This window comes from Lissotriton vulgaris, chromosome 2_1 (assembly GCF_964263255.1).
Source record: "Lissotriton vulgaris chromosome 2_1, aLisVul1.2, whole genome shotgun sequence".
In the NCBI taxonomy this organism is placed as follows: domain Eukaryota; kingdom Metazoa; phylum Chordata; class Amphibia; order Caudata; family Salamandridae; genus Lissotriton; species Lissotriton vulgaris.
In genome coordinates this window covers 1,832,069,975-1,832,087,721 of record NC_141687.1, presented here as the reverse complement: position 1 = coordinate 1,832,087,721, position 17,747 = coordinate 1,832,069,975, and the positions used below count along the sequence as shown (strand labels likewise).

General features: G+C 47.8%; 1 protein-coding gene across 1 annotated transcript in view; it reads left to right on the top strand.

Annotated features, from left to right (window-relative positions):
* Window positions 1-17,747, top strand: part of CORO2B (coronin 2B) — a 581,091-nt gene that overhangs the window by 111,352 nt on the left and 451,992 nt on the right. The window lies entirely within an intron of this gene.

The window sequence follows — 17,747 nt, the reverse complement described above, 5'->3', positions numbered from 1 at the left end:
GACCTCAAGATGGCCGCAGAGACTCTCGCGAGAGCTCGCGCCTCTAATTCAAGACCATGCTTTCCTCGCGCTTACCGCAGTTTGCTGATTCTGCTTCAGAAGCGGTCCAGTGGGCTCCGATGTCGCTCGTTTCCTTTCTTCTTTCCTGCACATCCAGGGTGGGCACCTGGTTGTTCTTGATGGCGCCGTCGATCAATGCGCATCAATCTACGCGTAAGCTCGTTTCTCCTTCGTTGCCAGTTGTCGTGTCTCCGCAGTGGGCGCCGGGCAGCACATCAACTCTGGACAGAGGTTGGTTGTACAATGCTTCATTTATTACATTCTCTTGGAGCTGGGTACATGCATGTCCGCTCTGCTTGCTGTCCTGGTCAGTCTGCCCTTCCTGTCCCTAACCGGATGTGGTGTCCAGTGACCTGGTCACCTCCCTCATGACCCACAGGGTCCTAGTGTCCTCCTGTCCTGTCGCCTTATCTGTCGGGTCACGACAGCCCCCTGAAGATCAGAAGGGGATGGCCATGTCGGCCCTTATCATTCATGCCATCAAGGACACTAAATTGGCATTGGAGGACAAGATTGGTGGAGTCGGGCTGAATGTGTCACTCCTGCAACAAGACCTACCATCATCAGCTGACCATACCACAAGGAGGTTGAGGCCAGGGTCTCCACGATGGAGGACGAGGTTACCACCCTAAACAAAGAACTGATACACCTAAAGCTTGCCACAGCTGTCCTGGAAGAGAAGGCAGAGGATTCAGAGGACGCTCCAAGAGGAACAACCTGCCCCTGGTATGGATCTTGGAGGGTCTGGAAGTCAATAAACCTGTACACATTCTTCACCACTTGGTTGAAATATTGGGGAATCGTCATCATGCTTTGTGCTGGAACAGGCTCACCGTTCTCTGCCTCCCCCAGGCCTCTGCCCAGGACTGACCTGCGCCCTATATCATGAGACTGCTTAATTATGTTGACAGGTGCACAATCATGTGCATGACTAGACAGACGCACAACCTCATATGAGGGGTCTCCTTTTTCCTTTTCCCTCACTATGCCAACAGAGTACAACAGCAATGCAAGCCCTTTGTGGGTGTCAACATTCTGCTGTTCCCTGCTACACTGAAGGCGCCCTTTGTCAGAAGGTCTTTGTTTTTTTAGACTCCCAATCCGGCTTGGGAGTGGATGGAGGAGAGGAGACCGCCACTGGCACTGGGACAATCCAAACTCGACCTGGAGCCGGAAGGGCCTCATGGGGACCGCCTTTGACCGCTCAGTTCCAGACAGTGGTGAGGACAACCATTGTGTGCAACAGAAACCAACATCGGCAGATAGGCTGAAGGTGATTTCCACATCAGAGATGAGCAAGCGAGGCAGCCCAAGAAAGATGACGATATGATTGCGCCAGACTTTTTGCTGCCCTAGGCAGGACATAATGGTCCCAGAGTGGGACCGGGGGTGCAAGCCTTGGGGTGCATTGAATTTACCCTTGTACTGTTCCTGGGGTCACACTGCACCATTTCTTCTTGCTCAACCAACACCTGTCAACTTCCTTTTTCTTGTAGTATGCACACATACACCACGTGTTAGCAAGTCCTCATTGTTAGCTTCTATATTTTGTTTCCTGGGCAACAGATGCTTCATTTCTTGATGCGTAGGGCGGGGTAGTTGGAACTGTTAGGTGGTTTTACTCAAGGGTTATTATGCAGCTCATCCCCCGTTTTTGATTCTCACTGCCTCCGACTCTTCATTTGCACCTTTCAGCTGGTATAACCTAATAGTCGTATAAGGATATATCCTGGAGTGTTAATGGGCTGAACAATAAGATTAAAAGGTGTGATGTCTTGCTATGGGCCAAGAAATGGGTTTGAGCAATTCTGCTATTGCCGGAGACACACCTCCTGCGCACAAACTGCAATACCTCAGCAGGCACCGTTTTTCCAGAGGGTTTAGAGTGTTCCACTCTGGCTTCACCAAGGACTCTAGAGGGGTGGAGGTCCTACTCCATAGAAAGTTTCCATTTAAACTGAGGGGTGTCACGACTGACGCTCTTGGTAACTGGATGATGTTGGTCTCTGGTATGGTGGAGGGTAGACCATTGACCATTGCCAATGTTTACATCCTGCCTTTTCTGCTAGAAGATGCCCTCCAAGGGATCTTTGCACTGTTATGGAGAGATCTAAAGGGACATTTAATATTTTGGGGGGCGGTGGGGATTCAATTCACTCATTGATGCCAGAATGCTACATAAGCTTCCCTTGTTGACAGGATACACTCAATGGGATTACATGGCCCCATGCCAGAGGCTTCGGTTCTCAGGCGCCTGGAGGAGACCCTAAACAGAAAGCTCTGGGTTCAGGCCAAGATGGGAATTTTGGCTTCAAATTACTGAATATATGATTCTGTTTATAAGGCTGGCAAGCTAACATATTGGCTCCCAAACAGAGAGGCCGAAGCTACATTCAACCCTTGCATCTAAGACCCAGAAGAGGGCGTTGTGACTAGTCCCCAGGAGACAGCATCCTTCTTTGCCAAGTAGTATGCATGGTTATAACTGGCAACTGGAACAAGAGATAAGCCAGTTTTCGGGGATCTTCCTCCCCCAGACTGATACCAGAAGACAGGGCAGCACTAGCTCCTCCTATTTCAGAGGAGGAAATCATGGGGGTGATTAGAGATATGCCCGGGGGAAAGGGCTCCTTGTTCCAATGGATTCCCAATGAATTCTTCAACATTATGCCTCTCACCTCGTCCTACAATTCAACCTGCCCTTCAGATGAAGATTCTGCAAAACGACTTACAGGGCAGACCCCCACTGGAATGCACCTTTTGTAACCTAATTTATTGAAAAACACTCAGATGAAGATTCTTGACTAAGTGCCGGCAAATCGACTGGTGGAGGGAGTTCGACCCCTAGTGCACTAGGATCATAATGGATACATGCCCAACCAGGGATCCAGACACTGCCTTAGAAGGCTACAGGTGGCACTAGAATTGGCACAATCATCTTGCAACTCACAAGCACTGGTCTCAAATGATTTCGAGAAAGCGCTTGCTTTAGTGGAATGGCCTATCTTGTACGCAGCCCTAGAAAAGACTAACATTGGCCTGCTGTTCAGGTTTTGTGTGCATCTGGTAAACATTCTTTGGTTGGGGTCAAGGAGGTTTTGTCGGCTGCCTTCCAGATACGTGGAGTAGCCAGGCAAGGCTGCCCCTCTTATTTGCCCTGGTGATGGAACCTTTATCCAAATGGGTGAGCTCTGACGCTCAAGTGCGGGGACTACATGGGCATCAGGATCATGAAGATCACTTAGCGCTGTATGCAAATGATGCCTTATTTTATGTGCGATGCCCCAAGTATTCTATCCCTCAGCATATGAAAATCCTTAAAGTTTGTGAAGAAGGTTTGGGACTCAGAGTCAACTAGGTGAAATCCATAGGATTCCCAATCTCTGCTGATATGGGCAAGAGGTACAGGTGTCCCGCATTTCATATACTTGGGAATCTATGTTGCACTCGACCCAAAAAGATGTTGGGATCTCAATATTACCCTCCTAATCCATCAAAGGAAATCTCCCTTTGAAGTCTGGAACATACTGCTGATATCGGTGATGGGCTGTGGAGCATTATTTAAAATGATAGCCCTGCCCCAACTATTGTACATCCTCCAAAATTACCCTCATCCTCTCCCAGGCTTTTTTTTCAGCTAGTCGGATCCACTATAATGGCTCACATATGGGGGAGGAGTAAAACCCAGAGAGTTAACAAATTTATAAGTTCGCAATATGATGGGGTTTGAGACTCGCAGACATCAGGTGGTGCTACCTTGCTGCCAATAAACGGCTGGTTATTCGCTGACAGGGCAAACTCTGCAGTATGACTGGAGTGTGGTTGTGGCAATGGGTATTCTACTAGTCCTGTCCCAGTAATACAGCTACTGAGTGCTCAGGGAACTGCCCACATTCACCAGGATTGCACGAGTGCTGGCATTGGGCACTCAGGGACATGTAGTAGCACAGTCGAATAATGAAAGAGACCTCCCCCCCGACTTGGCAGAGTTGCTATAAGAGTACCCCCAGTTGTCTGGCATTTCTGATAAAGCGTGCAAAACCTCACATCCTCCTCCTTAGCACCGCATCGCGTAAGAGTTTGGCTTCCTTCCTTGACCCAGAGCGTGGGTCCAGGAAGGAAGCCGAACTCTTACGCGATGCGGTGCTAAGGAGGAGGATGTGAGGTTTTGCACGCTTTATCAAGAGTCTACCCTGATGGAATAACTTTCCCTCAGTTCATCCTCCTCTAAATTTCTAATCCATATCAGAATTAGCGAGGGCTACTTGCAGAATCTTAAAAACACTTTGAATAGGATATACACTGTGATTCCATATCTGCATATATAGACAACCCATTGGCTTTCCAATATTTTCCATCTAAAGATCGTCTGGACACGCACTTTCATAAAGAAAACTCTTCGTCGTATATGCACATACCCCAAGGGCCTTGCCCTGAAGAAGTCCCATGAGGATGAAACGCGTCGGCTGCAAGCAACCGTGTTTTGACTGTACAACTGTCTTTTTTTGGAATAAAGAAAATCACAACTAAAAGAAACCCACGTCTGTGACTATTGATATTATATCTCTGGACTTATGTGGTGCACCTGTGCTCTTATGTATTAATTTACTAAGTTCTTGATTGAACCTTCACTGTGACAGTGGGTGTTAACCAGTGTGCACACATCTCGCACATACAAACTATCTAGGGCTTGTTTTGAAAATGTGGGGGTAATTTGAGTTAGGTGCTGTAATTAGGAAGTTTCCACTGTCTCCTCAGCTTTTAAAAAACTAAAAGAATTCTACGGAGGTGAATTGAATACATACATACATATCTATCTTAGCAAAATACTGGTGTTTTGTCGCACATTCTGTGAGTAAAAAACACTGAGTTACAATGTGTCGGTCCTCTAGGTTGAAAATCAATTGAAAATCTATTTTAAAGTCATAATCTGTGTGTGGAGGTAATATGTTTGTTTTCCGCCTTTCAAACACATCAAGGTAATTTTTATACCAATACGTCAAGGTAATTACAAAACCAATAACAGAAGGTGTCATTATTGATGATAATGCTTTGGTGCGAGGTTATAGAATATTCACTGGTTTTAAAATAATTGTTGGTACAATCATCAGAATTGAATTGTAATGTTTTTGCTGCTCAATCAGTACTGGGATTATGCAGCATCAACCAAGGCATGAACAGATTCACTTCAAACTGAGGGGAATCAATCAAATCAAATCAAAATAATTTATTTTCCTGATGACTTCCAAAATACTGAAATCATACGTGTATGAAAACATTCAGTCCTTTAATAAAGCATTTGCCCATCTATTGCCCTAACTTCTTCCAGAACAATTTTTTTTAATCACTGGTATCAGTAACGTTTGAGCAAATGAAATGTACTTTTAATTCCCCGACGTTCCTGAATCTCATAGTCCTTAAAAAACCTTCCCACTATCTGTCAAAGTCAATTTCTTAAGAACAATTGAATGAACCACTGAAGACTGCGTGGTGTTCATTGTCTCATATAGAGCTGACTAGAACTATACAATCATCAAGGCAGCTACTTTGATTGTTTAGTCACCTTTATCCACCCTGTGTTGTTTTTCTTGTGTGATGTGATCAAAGTTTGATTTTTAGATATCTTAGATCTACTCCAATAGTCTTTCACAAACTGCTCAGACTTACATACTACATACATAATTTGTGTGTGCATCTTCTTCTCTTGAAATGTTTTCTTTAGTTCTGCCTAATTGCATAAATTAAGGGGGATCTAAATATTTGCTCTCTTATAATTTCAGATGTACTACTAACACTTCTATCTCAGTCTTATTTTTCTCTTGCAGTGTTCACTTAACTGATGATCGAACTCTACTATCAAATCTATGAGCAAAACGTCAACAGTTAACATCCTGTGCCAGTACATCTTCTAAACCCTTGTAGATTAATGTGAATCTTTTCTCTACAGGCAAACTAATCCAAACCATTAAACAATTACGATTATATAGCTTACTAAATCTTGATAGCCTGGTTTCAAATTCAACAACTCATTATCTTGAGAAAGATTATTCGATTTCCTATAAATTGACTTCTTATTTGAGAAAGGGCGAATAATTATACAGCAATTGATCATCACATTTGCCAAATAGGCACTCCAGTTAGCAGCATTCCCCCTCAAGTATGATGAAAACAAAGCCACTTTAGCGTGGTCATTTGGGAATGCCACTGGGTTACACAAAAGCATAATTGACACCGATTAAGGAATAATGCAAATGTCCTTATTTTCCCTGTCAATCTTCCAGGCATTACTAGTGGTACAATCAGTGCTTTAAATGGAAATATAGAAGTGCAGGTACTCACAATTTAGAATACTTGTTTGCTCCTGAGAAGTGCTAGTATACTCCCATTAAATATACTGCAGCAGTGATGAGAAGTGCAAGTACTCTACCTTTCAAATTAAAGAGTACAGGCACTCAGAACCCGGAAAGTACCTGCCCATTTGAAGCAATGGGAATAATGGGTACTGCTAATGAATGTGTATACGAACAATGTTAAATTCTTGTTGCATGGCACCAATTTCTTTTTAACTGGATTTAAATCTGATTGTGAGGCCCCATTTGGAGACCTTACCAAACAACTTTACTCTTATAAACTTGGTTAAAACTTCTAAAATTTGAGATGGATTACCAACAAAATCTATCTCTCAGGTGGTCTAGACGACCTGTCAGTATGCATTAACCTAGAAATCCTGGCCAAGATGGCGACGAGGTAGGACGCACTTCGCTACCTCTACAGCACCGGCCCATAGCCTTACGGAGCTTCGACGTTGGGTGCGATGAACTCCAGCCGCGACGATACCGGGGACCACCACAGGGTGAAATTCAACTGCCCGAGCATTGCAGGAGGCAGAGGCGGAGGCGACGCCAGGGGTTGGTGTCCCTGCAGCGGCATTGGTGTTCCGGTCCCTCACTCCACGTGGCCGCCTGGTGGTTGGTTGGCTGGAGGCCGCTGTTGGGGCTACGAGTAGCCTTCCACCCAGTCCTCCGTTCTCAGCGCCGAGGCCGGTGAGCCCAGAGACTGGGAGAGACGCCTGTCAGCCTCAGCGCAGCCTACACTCCACCGACGGCTGTGCTGAATCGGATTGCCGAGCCCTCTGCCCCACAAGAGCACCCTGTGCCTGCCCGACGGGGGCATCCCTCTGCAGCAGCGGGCTCCCTGCTGGCCGATCCTGGCAGGGCCTGTTGGGCTGCGACGGAGGCCTGGCGAGGGGCAGTGAACCTACAGCACTGCCGCGGATGCCCATAGAGGTGAGGGGGACGAGCCTGGGGATACGACGCTCGGACCACACTTGAGGCGGTGATGCAGGGCAAGACCACGCGAGGCCGGTGCACCCGGGGTGGGCCCGGCTGGGGCTCCCTGCAGGTCCCTGCTGCTCGACTCATGAGGATGCGGTGACTACGGATGGTTGTCTGGAGCCGACCAGGCTTGACCCGGCCTATATTGAAATCTGCAGTGATTGGCGGCCCCTGGGTGTGGGAGGAGACACAGGGCTCTGCTCGTGGCCTGTGCTGTACGGGGCCTCCGAGACCACGGTCCCTACTTCAGAGAGCTGCGTGAGGCGGCCGCAATCACCCGCTGTTGCGTCTGAGAGCCTCTGATGAGAGTTGCCGCTGGCCTGGGGTGGGCCCGGACCGGGGTGCGGGCAGCGAGGGGCTCCCGAAACCTCGAGTACATCGCTTTTGAGCAGTACAGGGTGCCTGTCGCTCCGGCACTTTGGCTGTTGCACCCTGGACCCGGCCCGCTATAAACTCTGTAGCGGGACTCGGAACGCTGGCCCGCTGTCCCACTGCACACTTACCTGCCTCACAAGGCCCCTGCTCCAGTGCACCGCGCGAGTGGGCCCGCTTTGCTCACCTCCCGTGGCGTAGGCCTGGGATATGACCTCCACCCATGCCAAGAAGAACAGGAACCAGAAAGACTCCAAGTCTGACCTAAAGGTGAAATACCTCTTCTCCCCGCGCCACACAACCCCCCCTCCCCCCAATGGCTCACTCCTCTCAGGAGGCTGCATCCACTTTAACACCGGGAAATGACCGAGGGGAGCCGATGACGCACGCCTTTCTTGAGTCCCTCTTCACGGTGCTTCGGGAGGATCTACAGATAGTAAAACGCGATCTCCCCTCTGAGATGAAGGACATGTGCAGAGACGTTGAAAGCATTGGGGAACGAGTTGCAGCACTTGAAGATAAAGGAGACGATAGGGACACAGAACTCTCCACTCTCCAGCAAGAGGTTATCCGCATTTATGAGCAGCAGGTAGACCTCCAAGCGCATCTCGAAGATCTCCAAAATCGCTCCTGGAGACACAACATTAGAATTCGGGGAGTTACTACAGACACGGAAGCAGTCAACATCTTTGCCTACATTAAGGGACTATTCAATCATGTTCTGGGGAACCCTCCTGATATCAAGATCAACAGAGCCCATTACATGGGGTTTCTTAGAGCGGACAGTGCGGCGCAGGCTGACATCCTGGCCTACATCCAAGACTTTCGCACAAAAGAGGAGATCCTCCCCAAGGCCAGGACCATGTACCCAATCACTTACCAGGACTGAAGCCCTACCCTTTATCAGGATCTCGCGGCGATCACCCTGCAGAAGAGCAGGCTTTTCCGCCCTATCACGTCTCACCTTCTTCAACGGGACATCCCCTAATCCTGGGGGCACCTGTTCCGACTGATTTTCGGCCTGGATGGGAAACAGTATCAGCTTTGCTTCCTCTCGGAGGCCTGCAGATTTCTTGGAGTTGACATTTCGGAAGAGGAAGAGGGAGATCATGGCTCGAGCCCTGCAGCAGATGTCTCGTCATTGGGTTGGCAGCGGCAGAGACGCCGAAGACGTCCAAAATGGCCGGACCCAGCACAAATTACACTGAGTCAGAGGGCTACCCCTGAATCCCTCCCAGGGGAATTGGCAAAAACTCACTCCTTATGACCTTAGAAATGGCTGCCTGTTCTTCATTATGCTAAGGCGGGAGGCGGGGAGGGTGTAATCTTGACCACTCTATGGACCCTTGGACGAATTTCTATGGTTCATCTTGGGATGACAGACTACCATGTTCCAGATTTTGGTTGTTTGTTACTTTCCTTTTCCCTGCTGAAGGTGTTTGCCTTCCGCCACCCCTATGGGACAGACTTGACTCCGAATACGCTCACAACATTGCCATTTTTGTCTTTTTTGTGGTTTTCTTTTTCACAGGCCTTGGCGTTCAGATGAGTTCTTGGTCTCTCACTCCCTAGATGGCACCCTCCACACTTCATATTCTTACCCTGAATGTGGAGGGGCTTAACAACCCTGTCAAGAGGAGGGCAGTTCTTTCCTACCTCGAAAGTGGATATCTGCCTCCTCCAGGAGACTCTTCTGCTGGCCCGGGACTGCTGCCACCGAAAATCTCGCTTGTTCCCTACTCAGTTCTTTTCCTCCAGCGCTACCAAGATGGCAGGGGTTGTCATTTTGGTCTCCCGTTCCTTTCAGGGAAGGGTTCTGCAGAGGGAGACCGAGATATGGGAAAGACTTCTTACATATCAGTTTGCTATTGGGGGGTTGACGTTCATTATAGGTTCCATTTATGCCCCCAAAGAGGAACAGGAAAAGTTCTTCCACAAAGCACTGACCGAGGGCACAGCGATAATAGAGCATAGAATCCTGCTAGGGAGGGACTTAAACCTGGTATTTGACAGCTCAATGGAAAGATCGGCCCAGCACACAGGACAGCTGGGCGCGCTCTCCCACAGGGGCCTGGACAGATTGAGGGAGCTGGGGAGAGTGGACCAGTGGTGTGCCTCCCACCCAAATAGTCGTGAATACTCATTTTACTCAAATGTGCACAAGACATATGCTCGCCTTGACTATCTTCTTGACTCGGAGGCTCTCCGGACCCTGTTGGTGGGGTCAGAAATCTTGACCGCCTCTCTCTCTCTGATCACGCCCCAGTTGTGGTTATCCTTACACTCTCCCCACTGCAGCGACCGCTTCGCCAATGGTGCATCCGCGATACCCTCCTCCATTGGGCAGACGTGGTTCGACGGGTGCAGAGCGCGATAGACGACTACTTGATACACAACGACAACCACAACACTTCACTTTCCACACAATGGGAAGCTTAACGTAGTGCTAAGGGGAGAAATCATCGCTTTTGTGATGGCAGACCATGCCACCGTTGGCGTAAAAGAGAAGATCTCACGCATCGAACTAGGGAGTTGGAACATATGCACCAGCGTATTGGGGCGCCCTAAATTTGAAGACAATTGCGCGCAGTGATAATTACAGGGCGGAATATGCGGCTCTTCGCCTACGCCAGACCTTTTACTCGAGGGGACCGGTGTGGCCGATTACTTGCTCACAAATTGCGCGAGAGCAGGAAGCGACAGGGGGTTCAGGAATTACGCGACGACAAAGGACGGGTGGTGACAGAAGACGCAGACATCGCAAACACTTCCTGTGACTTTTATGCCCAACTGTAAGCGGCGCAAGCATTGGATAGCTCACTCAGCAAATCGCACATTGTGCCGGCGCAACTCCCCTCCCTCACGCATGCCGATCACTTGGAGAGAGAGATACGAGTAAAGGAGGTCATTGCAGCGAACTCTCGCCTTCAGTTGGCTAAATCCCCCGGACCCGATGGCTACATGGCCGCCTTTTATAAAACTTTCTGTCCAACGATTGCACCCCTTCTAACCCGTCTCTTTAATTCCTTCGCGCTTACTGGGGCAATCCCGGAGGACATGTTGGAAGCGGCTATAGTGGTCATCCCGAAGGCTGGAAAAGATAAGACCAGATGCAGGGCCTATCGCCCTATATCCCTCCTCAACATAGATCCCAAACTTTTCACAGGGATTCTGGCTTCCCGATTGGCGCCCCACATGGCAGGACTCATTGACCCAGATCAGGCCGGCTTTATCCCACAAAGACAGACGAGTGATAACACTAAACAGGTACTCCACCTGATCGAGAAGGCCTCCCGGGTCTCTGGGAAATACATGCTCCTTACTATGGAAGCGGAGAAGGCCTTTGACAGAGTCCACTGGCCATTCCTAGAGCAGGTACTGCTCTATACAGGGATGGGGGAGAAGTTTTGAACTCTAATTTTTAACTCTTACCGGCACCCCTCAGCCTCCATCCGAGTTAACAGACACACCTCGGCCTGTCTCCCTATTACCAGGGGCACAAGACATGGGTGTCCGCTCTCTCTCCCCTGCTCTTTACGTTATATATGGAGCCCTTTGCCCAATGCGTTCGGCGCAACCCCCTTATCACCGGGATTAAGTTTGGGAGTGATACACACACCATTAGCCTTTACGCCGACGATATCCTGGTCTCTCTTTCCGATCCCGCACCAACCCTGGGTGCTTTCATGGCAGAACTAGACCCCTTCTCTCAGGCGTCGGGCTTTAAAGTCAACGTGGAAAAATTGTTTGCCCTCAATCTTTCGATGCTGCCCTCTACCTTGGCGCACTTACGTTTCGTGCACCTCCTCCAATGGGCAGAGGGAACTGTTCCCCGCGGCTAGGGCGACTGACTCCGGAATCTGATGATCACGGTTCGATCCCTGGCACTGGCGGCAGATTAGCCCAGCACCATGTTACTCTGGGCAATAGCTTGCTTAATCTTCCCGATGGCCTCCAGCGCCTAGAGACCCTTACGGGTGATTGTGCTCTTTACAAATGAGGATTATTATTATAGGCATCCAGCTGGCACCTACGCTGCCAGAGGTGGTCACCACTAACTACGCTAAGCCGCAGGCGCAGATTTGGACGGAACTACAGCGGTGGAAATATTTCCCGATCTCTTGTCTGGGGAGAGTGGCTGCCATAAAAATTACGATTTTACCCCAAATACTTTACATTTTCCAGACTTTACCTTTACAACCACCCAAGGGGTGGATCAAGCAGATCCAATGTCGACCCTGCATGAAGAGGGCCATTACGATGCTACCTCCCGAGGAGGGCGGAAGTGGGTCCCAGATCTCCAGCTCTATTTTCAGGCGGCGCAGAGTAGGCATCTGGTCGAATGGAGCAGGTCTGAATCCGAGAAACATGAGCTGTTCCAAGACCAAGCAGTGGCAGCCACAACACTACACAGGATTCCCTTCCTCCGTAAGGCCCACGGCCTACCAACTTTTATGCATCTCACATTACCAGGACAATTCTGGGGGCCTGGGACCAGACCTGCCAGAAATGCAAGTTGACTACCATCCCATCTCCCCTCACCCCGCTCTTTGATAATCCTGATTTTCAACCGGGGATGCGCGAGGCCTCCTTTACGAATTGGCGCACCACAGGTTGTTGAACCCTCGGACATTTGCTTGATTTAGACGGGATTCTCACCTTTCCCCAGGTTCGTTCTCTTTATGGGATTCTGGAATCTGAACGATTCCACTACCTCCCGCTCCGGCACTGGGCTCTCCACCCACTTGTTAAACCGCAAGCACAGCGTTTCCTCACATCCTACGAAAAATGGCTACTTACGCGCACATCCGATAAAAAAATCAAATTCAGACTTATACAAGATGCTGCTAGCTAGACGTACACATATTTACAATGCTGGGCGGATACGCTGGGAGCGGGATCTAGGTCAGACTCTTAGCCACAAAGAATGGGAGGCGGTATATCATAGAGCCCGTCACTCATCACGCAACATTGGATTGACCCAGACCTTGACCACGGTAACCACATACTGGTATTACACACCGACCGTCTACACGCTATGGACCCTCAACAAAGTGCAGACTGTTGGCGAGGCTGTGGGAAACGAGGCACACTGGTACATCTCCTTTGGGACTGCGAACAGTTGCACACTTATTGGACACAGGTTATAGATGAAATAGACAAACATTTCGACACTCAGCTCCCACGCTTTCCAAGCTATGTCCTCCTGGGCCTCCCGAACACTCTCATATATCCGCTTCGATCACAATGAGGCCGCCAGATGGCGATTGCCCTGTGCTCGACCCCGCAAAATATCCTAATCCACTGGCGGACCACTTGCATGATGAAGCATGACACCTAGCTTGCTAGGTGTGTGAGAGCTCTAGTTCCGAAAAGGGGAATTCCCTTTCCTCTCCTTTTAGCATGGGGCCACGTATTCCCTCCCTCACTTCTGATAGCTCCCTGCTCTCCCTCTTGTCTCCAGAAGAACTCCATATCCTTCTTGCATACTACCTTATGGGGGCACATATGCTGGACCTCTTTAAACTAGCCCCGTTGTCCCTCTCTTTGGAATCACCACTCGCACCACCACATTTACTGGCTGGCTGCAACGTCTGTGGCAGGTCTTGGGGATGGAAAAGATGACTCTCACGCTAGCTGGGAGGGGTTCCACTTTTGAAAACCTGTGGCAACCATTTCATGCCCTGATAAGCTCTGAATTTAGGGGGTTACCTGCCAGAGATATCTCTGCCTGCTGCGCCTTTCAGACCCACCCGGGGGGAGCCCCAGGAAGCCTAGATGAACGAGGAGGAGTATGCATGTCTTGCCTTAGCCCTTCAGTTGGTAGACGAGGGTCGGGGTGGGGCGGGAGGGTAAAATAAAAGTTTCCTTTTTTGACCATTTGAATAAGCAACACTGTTGACTATTTAGGTCTTGCCTAGCGATGCAGCGCCATGCACTGCTTGCCTAGGCGAGATCTATTGTTGGCGACGATTTGCGATGCGGGACAGGGCAGGTGAACGCGTACGGCAAGTCCTGGACAGAAGTGCACGCATATGGTGCGAGCAGGAGTTGTAATAACACCGCAAGCCGTACCCGTGCACATCGGCTGTCTGTGCTGAAGCTGAACAGACAGGAGATGTACACGCGTACGGCTTGCGGCTTTATCACAACTCCTGCTCGCACAATACGCGTCCACATGTCCTGTCCAGGCGCGGAGCCTAGTATGCCTCCCGCTCAACCCCACTCACCGGCTCTTGTGGGGACTCTGCGCTGCTCCTAGGCTGGTCTCCTCGATGGCAGGGGGGACTGGCCTCTTCACCCGGTCACTGGCGCAACAACATGCGAGGCTCGGTCTTGCTCACAGGAGCCCCGCCTAAAATCCGGCTCTGGCCGCACCATGCGGCATTCCAGAAGGCGAGGTGGGCTACCGCCGAACTTCCCTCTGCGGGGTGGGCTCCTGCCTCACTTCCCCAACACACGGGGCTCCCTCAGCTTACAGGAGCCCCGGACACTTCCGGCCGCGAGCTCCATGCCCCACCCATGCCCCAGGCAACTGACGCAGTCGCAAGCCTTAAGCAGTTCTGCTTTCTTAATGCGCACGCACGCTCAGCTCGGGATGTCCTCAGTAGGTAAGAACTTTTTGACTCTGCTGTTAGTACTCCATTGGAGTTGCTGTGTTTTCTTGCTTTCTCCCTGTGCCCTGCTCCCGCTTTATGTCGCCTGCGTTCCCCCAGCTAAGTCACTGCTTACCTCACCTCTCCCTGTCTTGCTTGACTTGCCCTCCGCTCAGCATCTTCATTGCTTTTCCTTCCATTTTAGTGCTCTTTATGCTTAGTGGCTCCTACCTTTACTCCCACACCTCCCATCCATTTCACTTCTGCTAGAAAAGCAGCGTCAGCTGTTTGGGACGTATGCTGCACCCTCGCTGGGATACGAGGTAGATTAAACACGTCAGGGACCGCTGCAGAGGCTTGTTTTTATTGAGTTGCTCCCTGGGATATCTTTAATTAGCCACTTAAATATTGCTGCTTTCCCTTTTTGCTTCATATTTATAGATTTTCTCGTGGTCAAGGAGGCACTCAACAGTATGTTTTGTGAAACTCCATTTTGTTTTGTAGTCATTCATATTCTTGTACCACTGTGTAAGAGATTGGATCTCACAGGTGGAGATAGTGCCTGGTTCATATCTTGTCCCGCATTTCTTGTTAAGGTGCTTACGACACAACACCTTGAAAGGTTGATAATGATGTTGGATTCTATGCCAAAGCACAGTCCAACTGTGATCAGAGGGGTGAGTATTATTTAAGTTCTGGTGCTGTCATGCTGCTCTGTCATAACTTAACTCGAGATATTTTCTACTTGCATTTAGGTATGCTGGGAATGTGTCTGGTTTGTGCCTCGTTTGTGTTACGGCAGACCACCATGGTACTTCCATTGGGAAAGATGGAGTAATTTATTGAAGCTACTAAAACATACATATCACTCCTAGGCACATATTTCGACCTGGCGTTTGGCGTGAAGCTGTAGTTGCATCAGTGGTGGATGAATTGAGGATAACAGGTGGAAGCGGTGTTGTTGGGTATCTGCTCTTATTAGATCTTTTCGTTGCTGTCAAGACATTGACTATTACCATCTTCTTCAATGCCTCACTAGCCTCTCTATCCTCTAAGTCTCTTAGCTGGATTTATTTATTTGTCAGTGATAGGATGCAAACTATGCAACTCTCCAATTTTATGTCTCGCCTTATATCTCCTTGTTGGGGAGTGCCAGAGTGTTCTGAATTTTCGCGAATAATTGTATTCCATATCTTCCTCCTACGGCTGCGTGCTTATAAATTGAAATTTTTTATGTATGCAGAGGGTCCCCATATCCTCCTCAAACAAAGGCAGGAGGAACAGGGTACAGCTAATAGGAAACCATTGGCCTTGGAAGAGGTCTATGCATGCTTCTGTAGGATCTTTCAGAAAAGCAATCCTCTAAAGACAGAATTAATGTAAACTAGATATTCCACCACCTGTTGTGATTCGAAGTCATGGTTTCAATCCATTGGTTCAAGCATCCAGCATTCAATAGATGGAGAAATCTACCAAGATACAGGTAGAAGCTAACAACAGAATCTACTTTTTCCATTTGAGGGAGGTATCTAGAGTTTTGCTTTATCTTTCTCTTAATTCGAGAATTATGTCTGAAAAAGCTTTTGTACAGTAACCACTGGGTTTTGGTAATTCAGTCTCTCTCAGCTTGCCTAAGAAGGCGATAGCTAAGTGTTAGACCTAACACCGTTTAAAAAAAAAAAAAAGTGTTTTTACTGGCATTTTGTTATCGTACTTATAGAGCATTACCACATATGAGAATCAGCATATAATACATTCCATATTTTCACGTTCTAAATGATGTTCAAGATCATCTGTCCCCAAATATTTTTACTAGGCTTCAAAATGTCAAGGTTAGGTGATTTCTGGTGATCCCCCAGCTTCATATACTAAAACATTCTTCATCATTTAAAGGAATCGGTGTAGCATTTAGGGAAACAGAATAAGATATGGCTCAAAGAAGTAAAGGGACCTTTTGTTTTTCCCAATATGGAACGTTGTAACGTTGTGACTTAAGTATGTAGCTCCACCAACAAACTGGCACAAAAAAAACAAGCATTTGCAATGCAATAGGTCTCGCATTTACGCAAGTTTGAGCTATTGACAATCCAAATTACAATGCCTTTTATATTTGTTTTCATTTTAAAAACATAAATAAAAGGCATTGTCATTTACAATGCCAATAGCTTTAACTCGTGTAACTAAGAGACTTATTGCATTGCAAATGCTTGTTTTACTATTAGCATTTCATTGACGGTACAGCTGGTTTGCGTTGGAGAATATATATGTATCTTGTCGCTGGCCTTTGTTTATGAAATGCAAATAAAAAGATTTAAACCTAACCTGGAAATCCTGATCCAACAAGAATGATGAGTGCAGGGAAAGCAGAATCACATAGGAGAGAGAAAGAGCAACACTGGATATTGCCACACTGTCCTTTTGCACAGCTGGATTGGATCTGTTCAGCAGAATCACTGACATCTGAAGGGAAAACATTCACTATTGCTATGATATCGGTTCTGGCATCTAATGTCTGATGTGTTGCATATGATATAAATGCTGACATTCTCTGTACTTCTAGCTCTCTATGATGAAATAAAACTGGCATTTCCACCAAAGCTAAAATACAATTAGAATTGATATTAAAAAAGCGAATACCACCATGAGCCATTATACGTTGTTTGATCAAACTAACTACTTTTAAGATTATGTGACAACAGTCTGTGGTTCTGTTTATGTTCAACTTAACTGTCTGATAGTTTAACATGAAGAGCATTCATTAATTTCTTATAATTCCCTTAACAACCAACACTCCTATGCTAATTCAAAGCAATACATTAATATTGTTTGTGTTATAAGGATATAAAGTCTGCGCTAGATGAAGTTCCGAACTCCTCTTGTAGAAATAATGTAAGTTTAATATAGAGTTCATAATCTTGAAGGATGACTTCATGTGTAACAAGAGCAAGGAAGAGTTAGTAATCATAATGGATGATGACTCATCAAATAATATTCAAGAGCATGGTCTATTTACTTTTATGTGAATGCTGTACTAGGATAGATCTACGACTCCAGATAATTCTTTAGTCGATTTTCAAGGATAACCAATTGTATGCATTCTAAACTTCAGAACAACAGATCTTGGCTTCAGCTACAACGTATCACGATTGCCTAGTAAGTAGGTTATGGACCATACGGAACTTATAGCCTAACCATTTAAGATGGCCGCCACCAATTTCAAGTCTCTTGAGAGTCTAGTGGTTCAATGTGACACGTACTCCTTGTCTTTGCTTAGCACGTCCATCAAAGAGGCATAGCCTTTTTCAAGGTGGTACACACACTGTATGTACCTTGCCATCCTCTTCTGCTCCTGACTACATGCATGGTCAGGGGGGTTGGAGTTGCA